The 11,010-nt window shown below is 38.5% G+C and overlaps 1 protein-coding gene across 1 annotated transcript in view; it reads left to right on the plus strand.

The window, feature by feature from the left end:
- The first annotated feature begins 6,496 nt into the window (after window positions 1-6,496).
- The window catches only part of ACTC1 (actin, alpha, cardiac muscle 1), a 10,234-nt gene continuing 5,720 nt past the window's right edge, over window positions 6,497-11,010 (plus strand). The window contains exon 1 of the mRNA XM_010007710.1: window positions 6,497-6,506. The gene's annotated coding sequence lies outside the window, so the exon portion shown is untranslated. The remainder of the gene's footprint in view (window positions 6,507-11,010) is intronic.

Below are 11,010 nucleotides of genomic sequence, written 5' to 3' on the forward strand. Positions count from 1 at the left end.
CCTGCTGGGATTTGAACTCCCACGGTATCCTTTGAAGATGACAATATAAATTAACAGGTTTGTAGCTATACAGTGATTCAGAATTAACAGCCAAAGTAAATTAACTAGTTGTGGTTTTACCAAATAAATATTTCCTTATCCCTGGGTATTTAGGCCAACTAGAAATAATTGTTATGTCCTCCTTAGTTTGATAGGAGAACAATATACATAGACAACACGTTCTGGGCTTACTCCAAAGCCTATAAAATCAAGAATTAATTATTTGCAGGGACTCCTTAAGCTTTCTTCTCAGGACTTTCTCTCAAACAGATAATAATCTTTCTGAACTTCTGTAGTTAATTCCCATTTTTCTTGCACTTGGATACTTAAGACTCACTGCAATATTCTAGATGTAACAGTTTAATTCTTACTGCAGCCATTTAACCTTTACTTGAGTTGCCATAAGGTCTTCACTGGCATTCAGCTTGACCATCAATGACAGAAAAAGGAACAGTGCAGGTGAATCTTACGGAAGAGAAAGTATTTCTGTTTCAGTTTCCAAAAGCTTTGACACAATTTACTTTTCACAAGAGAGTCTATATTAAAGGCCTTTACCTTGAAAAGAGTGTATATTTTGAAAGGACTATAGATTTTAATTGTTGCTTTCAAAAATATATGTAGTGCACTAAATGTAAGGAAGCCTGGAGGTGCTGCAGTACCTAATTCTTAGTTGTCTGCCAGTCACCCAGGAATCTGGAGAATTGACATATGTGTGTAGGTTCCACCTAAAATATATGTTATTTAGGCACTGGAACATGCCAAAAAAAGCTGAAGCAAGAAGACATTGGATAAGATATATTGGAAGCACTAAATCCTGTCATGTAGCTGAAACATCTGCCCTTTCTGGAGTTAGTGTGCTTTAGAAACTAGCAGATAAACACACTATTCACCTGGGAGCCAGAACTTAAAATAATTGTGGAAATGTTCAGTATCTTTTCTTCTTGGGAATCTAAACAGGACTTACTCTTTATTGTTTCTTCTGTTGAGTTCCTTTTTAAGTGCTACCTGGGCATGGAAAAGGAGATGGAGGTGGAGAGGAGCCTATTCCTTTTCCCTCCTATTACAGATTAGAGGTCAGAGAACTCTGCTGGGATGTGAGATTCAAGTTTAATGATCTTTTCAGCTCTTAAGTCAGCATCCTGAGCACCATAATGCCTTTAAAGCTTAACAGATAAAATTCTGCCTCATTCTGCTTCATGTGGGCCTCTGGGTATGAAAAAGCAAAGGGAGAGGAAACAAGAGATGAATCATGACTTTGCAATCTACTACCTATACTTGGCTGAAGGTGTCCTGGGTTATCTCCTTTTCTTTTTTTAACCCAGTATCTATGTAAAGCCTCTGCGAATGGCGGCAAGTGGAGCAGAGGCAAGTAATATATTGGCTAGAAAAGGACAGTGGTGACATGGTTAGCAAGGAACAAAAATGAATGCAACCACCAAATGAGGGGTCCTGTGGGGAAAAACATGGCAGGCAGCGTAAGGCAGGACAGGACAGGGGTTTCACCAGCCAGGTCCCAGTCTCACAGTGCCTGAGTGAGGCAAGCAGGGCAGGTCTGGAGTTGGCTGCCAGGTCCAAGCAAGAGTCCAGGTCTTAAGGCAGTATCACGGTGAAGAGACAGGACTAAGGTCAATCCAGCAAGTCCATCTACAGGATAGGATTCAGATTCTCTTGTGGCCAGCAGGTTCATAGTGCCAAGGCTGGGCTGAGACGTTACGTATCAGTTAGGGATCAAGAACAGGGTTGGTGAGAGGAAACAGGCTCAGACATGGACTCAGGATGGCTGGGTAAGGCCGTGGGGACAGGCCAAGCTCAGCTTGTGGAAAGCTGGACACTGACCCTGCTGGGGCATTGCTGGAGCAGGGACTTATGGCCCCAGGGCCTGCCTGACATGGGTCCTGATTTTTGGGCAGAGTGGAGGGACCTGCAGGGTGGGTAAAAAGGGGCAGTCAGGCTCTCACACACCTGGCAGATACACTCTCCAGATGTCATGTGGTTAAACAAAGTTAAATAAACTTTTTTTTTTTTCCTTTGTTCAGTCAGTCAGCTTGAATATAGTCTGAATCCTTAGAAACCTTAGTCCTCACTAGCTCTATTGGAGTATAATGTCAATGCCAGCCCATCTTTGTGCCCTTGTTCTCTGTAAAGTACGACTGATTTGAGAACTGGCAACCTCACTCAGCAAGTATATTTTCTTTTTTTACTGATTTTTATTTAGTTCTTTGACTTAGGGCCGTTTTCTTCTCATTTTGAACTGCAGGATGCTGTATTTGAATTTTTCTGCATGTCAAGCTTTGCCAAATGTCCATCCAATACCTTGGCCAATCCAAGGTGTTTTGCACTGGGAAACAATTGCTTATCATTTTAGTAATTCCTCTGAGGACAACCACATGGCCTGGTAGTTTTGATACCATTTTGCAAAGTAGGGAAACATCTAGATTTCCTTTGTGGTCACTGCCTTTGGGTGTGCTTTGTGTATTATTTTAGAAGATTTTTTATGGGAAAATAATTGCTTTATGAACCATCAAACTGACTTTTTTTTCCCCAAAAAACATCTACCATGCTTAAAGCAACAGATTAAGGCGTATAACCAGAAATATTTCCCCCAGCTGACTTAAGTGATGAACTTTAGCCAATGATATTTTACTGATACCATCTGTAATGTACAGAATGTACTGATGGTGCATTTCTCTGATCTTGAATCACTGAGATTTTTGGTAGATTACCTGCTCCTTAAATATGTATTTTAGCTTTCAGTTTTAACTTTTTTTACAGAAGTTTTCCAGGCTTTGGTGGTGGTTCAGACCCCTACCTGTGACAGATCACCATTCCTAAGCTCAGGACACTTCCTGTCTGGCCATTCTTCACGGGAAGAATGAAAAGAAACAGAAATTGGAGCTATGCTTTAGAGATATTTTAAATAGAAGGGTACATTGCTGTTGTCCACAACTCTTTATTTGCCTGGAGGACACGTTAAACAGCTTTATACAAAATGCTATTTTAATTTCACTTTTCAACCTCTTTGTATCAAGTTGGCTGAGCCAATAACAGGTGTTCCTATGTTAAGGATGACATTAACTAGAAGAAAGTATTCCAAAACATTGGAAATCAGTCATTCTATTCTACAGGTAATTCAGAAATTACCCTACAACATTTTTTCTGTAATATTAATGAAGCATGCTAAGTGAAGGCTAAATGCAGTGATTATTTACAGAATATATGTGGAAGGGACAGCAGAAACTTTACTAAAGCCTCAGCAAATGCTTAATCTTATCTAAACCAGAGCCTTTTTACCCTGATTTATTTTTTTCCATAGTTAGGACTTCAGATAAATAAGTGACAAAATAAGTACTGGTAGAAAACATTCCCCACTTTCATTCTAGAATGCTCTTCAGAAAATTGTTAAACCCTAGAAGTAACTCCCTTTTAGTCCACTGAAATTGTTTCTATCACCAAGCATCCTACAATGGCTCAAATTATGTTTTTGCTACTTTCATTTCAAGTAAACTCTCATTCTTTGCTGTGTTTTGTTTTGTTTTGTTTTGTATGTATGTAATAGGAGTAGCTTAGGAGACTCTCTCTGAGACCTAACAAATCTGTCAGTACTTTTATCATGTTACACATATATTTTATTGTTAAAATGAAAAATGTCAGTTTGGAATGGATTCTTCTGAATTGCACTGAACATATTATGGGAATGCTGGACTGAAGTGAAGACTACATTACTGAAAAAACCTCACTGTAGGATAATGGTTATGGAAATATTTAGATAATCTTTATTAAACATACCATGCAATTAACTATTTTTTAAAGTTAAATGAAAAATGTTCCTAGGCCATACCTGCACGAAGAAATGTACTCATACTATGAATGCACCATGGAAGTAAAATTTATGTCCCAGTGTCTGACTGAAAATCCAGAAAATTGAGCCCATATTGCATACTTATTAACTTCATTGGAAAGTCTAGATTTTTAAATTATGCCTTATGTCTCTCTCTGCTCTATTTCAGCTGGACCTAAGAGGAAATGAATGGCAAAGAGTAAATATAATTTACATTTGCAACATGGTATGTAGTCAGAATATATCAGCTTACACTTGTAGTATGTTATTTATATTACATAAAGTCTCTTTTTAAGTTAGTTTTGTGGAAGCTGCTGCAATCTGCTAGCTAATTGCTTAACTGCTAATGGCTTTATTTTCTAATAGGCAGCAAGATTCCATAACATTTTAATTTTGATCATCAAACTTCTAGCTTAATAAACTGTGATGTTTGAGGTAATTTTAAAATCTTTTGAAAAAAGTGAGATAAAATATTTTTCTACTGATTTTGAGTAAGAAGTAAGAATCTTTAAAATATAAAAAAAAATAAATTTGGAAAAAAATAGTTTCTGTCAATTAAAATATTTTGTTCATAATACATATGGTGTTTTTCTGAAAAATAAATAAGTAGGTTTGTGGGGCTTTTTTAATCTGCAAGAAACAAAATGAGCTGACTTGAAAACATTTTTTGAAAAATGGAGTAGAAAGCTTCTGAAGTAAAATGTATTTTGAAGAACCTCTGGTTTTGTAGGAAGAGAGAAAATTTTGCCAGAAAGTTTTGAGCCAGCTCCAATGCCTCCAGTTCTGCTCTTGAATTCACTTACTGCAATGTTTTCTCCATCTATCACAGTCCAGCTACATCCTTCATCAATGATTTAGGTGTTCTCATCTAAGTCACCTTAGAGCTTTGCAAAATTGTAGTTTGGAATCATCACATTTTGTCACACTCATCAACTATCTTTTTTTTTTCCTTATAGAATCCATTGGTCTTGTAAAACAGTATTTCTTGCAAAGGATATATCTATCAATTGTGGAAAAGCCAACAGTTTTCTGCGTACACCACAGATTCAGAGAGGCTTACATACTCATATTTGAAAACAATTGTGCACCTCTTTTTTTGACAGTTTAAATTGGTTTTCAGAAGCAGGTTTCAGTTCTTCCATGAACTACTAATTTGCAGTGTGACTTCAGTTAAGTCACTTCATCCTGCTAAATCTTAGTTTCTCATCTATAAGGCAGTATTTCCTTCTCTTCTTAGTCTATGCAGATTAAAAATTGTAGGTCCTCCTGCTTTAATACAGAATACAAGAGAATGCATGTAGAGAGGTTAACAGAAAAGCCAACATTTGGTGGTTTCCCTTCTTAAAAGATAGTTCCTTAGCTAGAATGCAATTAGAATAGACAGCTTCATTGTTGTTTTTCTAGTAATCATGAGACATCTGTCTCTGATTCTAAAAAATAAAGGCAGCTGAGAAGTAATCTGGAAACTCACACAGTGCTTTGCAGCAGCTGGTAGACTCAGGTTCCTTTAGATTCAGATTACTGAACACTGTTCATTGCAGTGGACTTTAAATCTGCTTGTGCAGATCAGTGGGTCATACATAAGAAGACAGGCCTATGTTCTGTTGCAGAAAAGACAAGATACACCCATTAGATTTCAACTTCCTATAACTGTATGCTAGTTGGGGAAGAAAATGGACATGTTTCTTGTTTCTCTGGAAAAAAATTCTTTGGCTATTTGAATGCTCTTTAACTTCACAGAGTTGGTGCCTGCTCATTTTGTGTTGCAGTGTCTGCATACAACAACCTATGCTTGCTGGAGAACAGAAAGCTGGAGAACTTACACACTCTTGGTGAAGGAGACAAAGATGGGAATTACAAGAGAATGAAGGTGATAAAATAGAGGATAGTGGGAAAATTATAAAAACAGAGCTAAAAGTAAGGGAACTTTTTGAAGAGGGGGACATTAGAAGCAGTGAAGAGGGGAAAAGTTCCTAGTATGAAGTGTTCTGAACAGTTCTGATAAACTGTCTTTGATATTAATTACCATAGTTGGTTGTGGCTTGGAGACCTTGCAGGAGGATTTACAGTAGAGAAGTAGATTAAATTGAGAGGTTACAACACTGTGCTAGAAACACCACCACTGGTAGTAGATTTGCTTCTGCTCAAGGCACTGGTCTAGTAGCAACTGTGATGTAAATTTGAAAAGCAATACATAGGCAGGCTGTGAAGTCCTGATAATTTTCTATAGAATATGACAGGTGTGGAATATACAGCAAAGAAACAAGGGCACCATGACCTTGGAGGAGGCTGAAGGTAGAGTGAGACATAAATTAGGGTGACAAAGTGCCTTTGTCTGCAAATTTCAGAATCTATGTCTTACTTCGGTGGCTCTCCTTTGCTATATATAAGTACCTAGGTATTAATCTACATAATTTATAGACTAATAAAATGTTTGTTAAGGTCCCATATAATTTCATTGCTCTTTCTGGGTGACCGTTCTGCAATTCTAAGATTTTTACAGTTACACATAAGAAGGAAATATAATTTAAATACAAATAATCACAAAATTAAGTTAACTGGGCAGAATTTAGCCTTAAGTATTGGGGGATTTGGAAATATTCCTGATATAAAATATTGTCAAACCATCTTTGGACATCTGGCAATTGTCCATTGCCCTTGCAATTGTTATTTATTGATACTGTACTAGCATCCAGAGACTCATCAATTATCAATTGGTGATTCTGTGATACTGAACAACTATACACAAAGATGTTTTTTGTGTTTCTTCTTTTCTAGTGTTTAGGTCAGATGGGTTTTCTAACTGAAAAAAAAACCCCAAAACCAAACAAAGCAAACAAAACAAGAAACCCCCAGTTGAAATAAGACTTAGAAATACCATTAGAAATACTGCTTATCAGCTTTCTAATGTAGGGCAGGTGTTTCTCAGAGACAGTGCACAGCACTGGCATCCAAGATACACTCCGGCAACAGCTGAAGTGTTTGAGATGTATTTCTATCCTCTTGAACTACTCCACATCCCTCAGTGTATAAGACAGCCTGAGGAGCACAAATTGCAGCAGCTTCCTTGGACTGCACTTTATTTCAGATCAGCCTGCAGCCTTTGCAGTATGAAATGCTGGAGTTCTACCCTATCATGCCTGCCATGCCCTGGCCTGTGAGAGATGCACAGCATTTCTTGAAGCAATACATTCCTCCTGTACAGGCACAGTGCTTTTAGGATCTCCTAGCACTCTCTGAGCCCTCTTTCCACTGCAAAGGAGGTGTAATGTGAGTGAGAGTCCCAGCCTTTCCTTGTAAATGATATGTGGAAAATAACGATTCTGCAGTGTCAAAGATGCAGAAGCACAAATTCCTTTCACTGCTGCTAACCTTCACTTACGTTGCCCATGCCTGATTCTCTCAGCTTCGTAGCAAAATATTTTAGCTGCATCTCTAAGTCCCAGTGCCCAAATCATTATTCTACTATTTCAGCACACACTTAAGATGTTTTAGGTTAATTATAGATGTGCAGTAGTACATGAGTGAGTGAGAGAAAGAGAGGCAGAGAGATGATAACAGTCTGCAACTATGCCAAGGGTTTAAATGCTGAGAGGACAGGGAATATATTAAGTATGTTATACAAGCTATTACTAGGGTGAATGAGACATAACTAAGAAAGGGAAATATCCAGTAAGAGAAGTCTGTTCTCTGGAGAAGTTTGCTTGCCAGTGTGATTATTAAATTGGGAGACTCTCCTCTAGCAGAGCAGGAGAAAGATTTCTCACTTTGAACATTCAAACTCTAATTGGAAAGCTGCAATAGAGAATTTCTTCCAGTGATTACAAAGGCCTGAGTCTTTAGAAAGGTAACCCTTGGCTCTGTGCTAGGACAGCTTTTGTATGTCAGCATCTATTGGATTTAGAAATTGTGGAGTTTAAGTGATAACTCACCTGCTCTAAGACCTTCTGTACATGTAATGGTTATGTGTGTTGTGAAAAGTTTATGGTTTTTATTGGAACATGTACAGAATTATCTGAGAGGCTGAAAAAAGTAGAGAGAGGCTGATCCTACACAATTTAAGTTTCTGAATGCAATGTTAAATACTGTAAATAATCTGAAGCCTGTGATGATAAGTGTTCTGTGCTTTAAAGTTTCTGAAGAATTAAGAAGTTATTTTTAAGCTAAATGGGTTGGGGTTTTTTTTGTTCAAAACTGAATAGAATTTGTGGAGACTCCTGGGCATCGTAAGATCACAATATGATTTTTAAATTAATATTTCTTCACATTTTTACCTTGATCTAATTTTGAGTGCAGTCACAATAGTATCTGCTTGGTTGAATCATGCATCCAGTTTTGCCCATGTGTATGTATCACATATATATACACATTATTTTGCTACGCCAGTAATACTGTGTACACAATGAGACTTCATGCTCCTATGTGTTCAGGCTGTTTTAGAGTACCTGCAGATGATGTGCCCTGCAAAACTGTCTGCTCTCCCAGTACTACATACTGCCTGTGTTTCCTTTGTCTCTGGGGCCACTCCCAATAGCTAAGTCAGGAGAAACATACACAGCATGTGGTGAGCCTGTTCAGACCGATGCTAGAGTATTTTTCCTCTAGATGACTTTGCATACATAACAGAGTTCAGCAGATTTTTACTTCTTTGTTTGCTTAATTTGAAGTTGTAATATCACTTTTTTTTGCAGAAAGCAGAATGATCCTGGCCAAAGGAACAACTTTAGCTGGGTACTTTTCGAATGGCTATGAGGAAGCAGATGCAACTTTGGATTTATGTCCATTGTGTTGTGCCCTTTTCTTTTGACCTTGCTATTGCAAGGGAGCGGGGGAGGCAGGGAGATTGATGAGCTCTTAAGTGCATCAGGATCTGAGATATGAGTCCTGCTGGATTAGAAATTTAAAACTTGAGGAAAGGGTAGAGAAAGCCAATATTTAGTTACAAAGGAAACAAGAAAATACAGACAGTTTTGTGTAGATTTTGCAGTGACAGCTGGCTCTGTCTCAGCTTCAGTGCAGTCTGTCTGTCTCTCTAGCCAAGGGGAATGTAAAATGTGACAGAGAGGGTCTGATTGGGAAGGAATTCAATGCAGCTATCAGCAGCGGGCTTCTATGTAAATACTGTAACACCTCTGAACGAAGGAACAGCTGAGATAACACTGTAAACTAATCTACTGCTGGAGAAGCTGGCCAATCCCTCACATTATATGGTTTCTGCAGAAAAGATGTGCTAGGGGAAAAAAAGAAGCAGATTTATATTATATATGGGAACTTACTATGGAATACCATATGCTGATTTTTATAAAATTAAAAGCAGAATATGGCAAATAATTTTTTTCTTTGAAATAATTCTCTGTGCCAGAGTGTATATGTCTATACATCCTGACATATATATGAATTCTTATATAAATAGGTATTGCTAGCCTCCAAATATTTTCAATTCTCTCTGTTACTGTTGCCTAATCGATTTACAGAAATATGTACTCACTTGGGGTCGTTATCCCACCAGTATTGATTTTGGGTGACTTTTCATCAATACCAAGAAAACCAAGAGCCAAAGTTTATCCTGAGCAGAGGCACTGAAGCAGTCTTTCCCTGCTTTGACCTTTTGAGGTCACTCTATTTCACAGTCCTACACCTTCCTTTCTCATGTAGCTAAGAAAAAACCCAAACCAAACACAACATAAAATGTATGTGTATATACACATATACATACATGCATATGTAATATATGCATGCATATTTATTTATATGAAATATGCATACACATACCTTTGTACACAAATAGTGTCTCACCTGTAACAGGTTGTCTCTCCTCAAGGTATTTAAAGAAATGCAGGAGCTACCAATGGCCAAGAAGTTTGTTGATACATCTTCTTCAGAGTTGTGCTCAGATTTGGGCACAACCTCAAGATAAAATGTGGTTGGGGTGGAGCTAACCAGCTCTTTAATTGTGCTAGAAACGACTAAACCGATTCCACTATCTGATTTCAGAAGAAATTAAAGTCTAAGAGTCTCTAACGCCCCCTTTAGATACTGTTTAGAAATGAGTAGTCAGCAATTTCCAGTTCATGTACCCTTTGTAAGAGCAAAACCACAGTGCAAAGACAGCTCTTGCATCAACACCCCCCAGTTGCACATTGCGTTGTGTTTACAAACTGTTTCTTCCACCTCTTTAAGTTCTAGATAACCCTGCGATGGCTGGTAGTCCTTGTGTGGCACTGAATAAAGTGGACCTGTGTTTAAGCAGTTGATCTAGTTTACTGAGTGAGTTTACCTTTTGACCTTTACATCCCATCCTTCCCATCTCTTCCAAACCTCAATTCTTTCTCCCCAACCCCGTTGTGTCTTATACAGGCAGCCACTGGGCAGTTCATGAAGCCATTCCTCTGGGACACACATTGACAACCTCTGCCTTCACATACCTGGCCAAACCCACTCAAGGGATGCCTCTCTAGTTTTTCTATTTTTAACTAAAACAGAACAAAACAAAAAAACCTGAATATACATGGATTTTCTAGGTTCCACTGTTGGAACAAATTATATATGTGGATGTTTCAACATACTGAGAAGGAAAACAACTGCCACATTACATTAATACCAAAGCTGCTTTTTGTCAGAGCTATTCCCATCTCTCATCCTCTGCCCTATATGTATTACTGATCTGCTGCACATTAAAAGAGCAAAAACAGGGAGATTAAATATATGCATATTAATGTAAACGAGCAGATCCCATTTAGTTTTATAGATGTTAGCCAAAAGCAGAGAGAAACACTATTTTTGCTGCATATGCTCATCAAAGTTTAAAAGAAACTGGGTGCACTGCTCCTTCCTGAGGCAATACAGGCAGCAGATGCTGCCTCCCATGCAAGGGAAGAGCCTCAGTTGTTGGCACCAAAGTAACCTCACGGGTCGTTGATTAAATAGCAGTTTGATCGGCTTTTTGTCAGCCGAAAAAAGAAAAGCCAGGGGAGAAAACACCTGTTCAGGTTCCCCCCACACCCTCTTCCAAGCTGCCCGCAGATGGGAGCATCTCGAGTTTCTGAGTCCACCTGGGCCGGCACCCGAAGGGGCTGTTGATGCCTCGAGATGCCGGTGGCTGCCGGAGCCGAGCATGCCCGGGCAGCCACCTC

The sequence above is a fragment of the Chaetura pelagica genome, unplaced genomic scaffold (genome assembly GCF_000747805.2).
Source record: "Chaetura pelagica isolate M959 unplaced genomic scaffold, ChaPel_1.0 scaffold70, whole genome shotgun sequence".
Lineage (NCBI taxonomy): Eukaryota > Metazoa > Chordata > Aves > Apodiformes > Apodidae > Chaetura > Chaetura pelagica.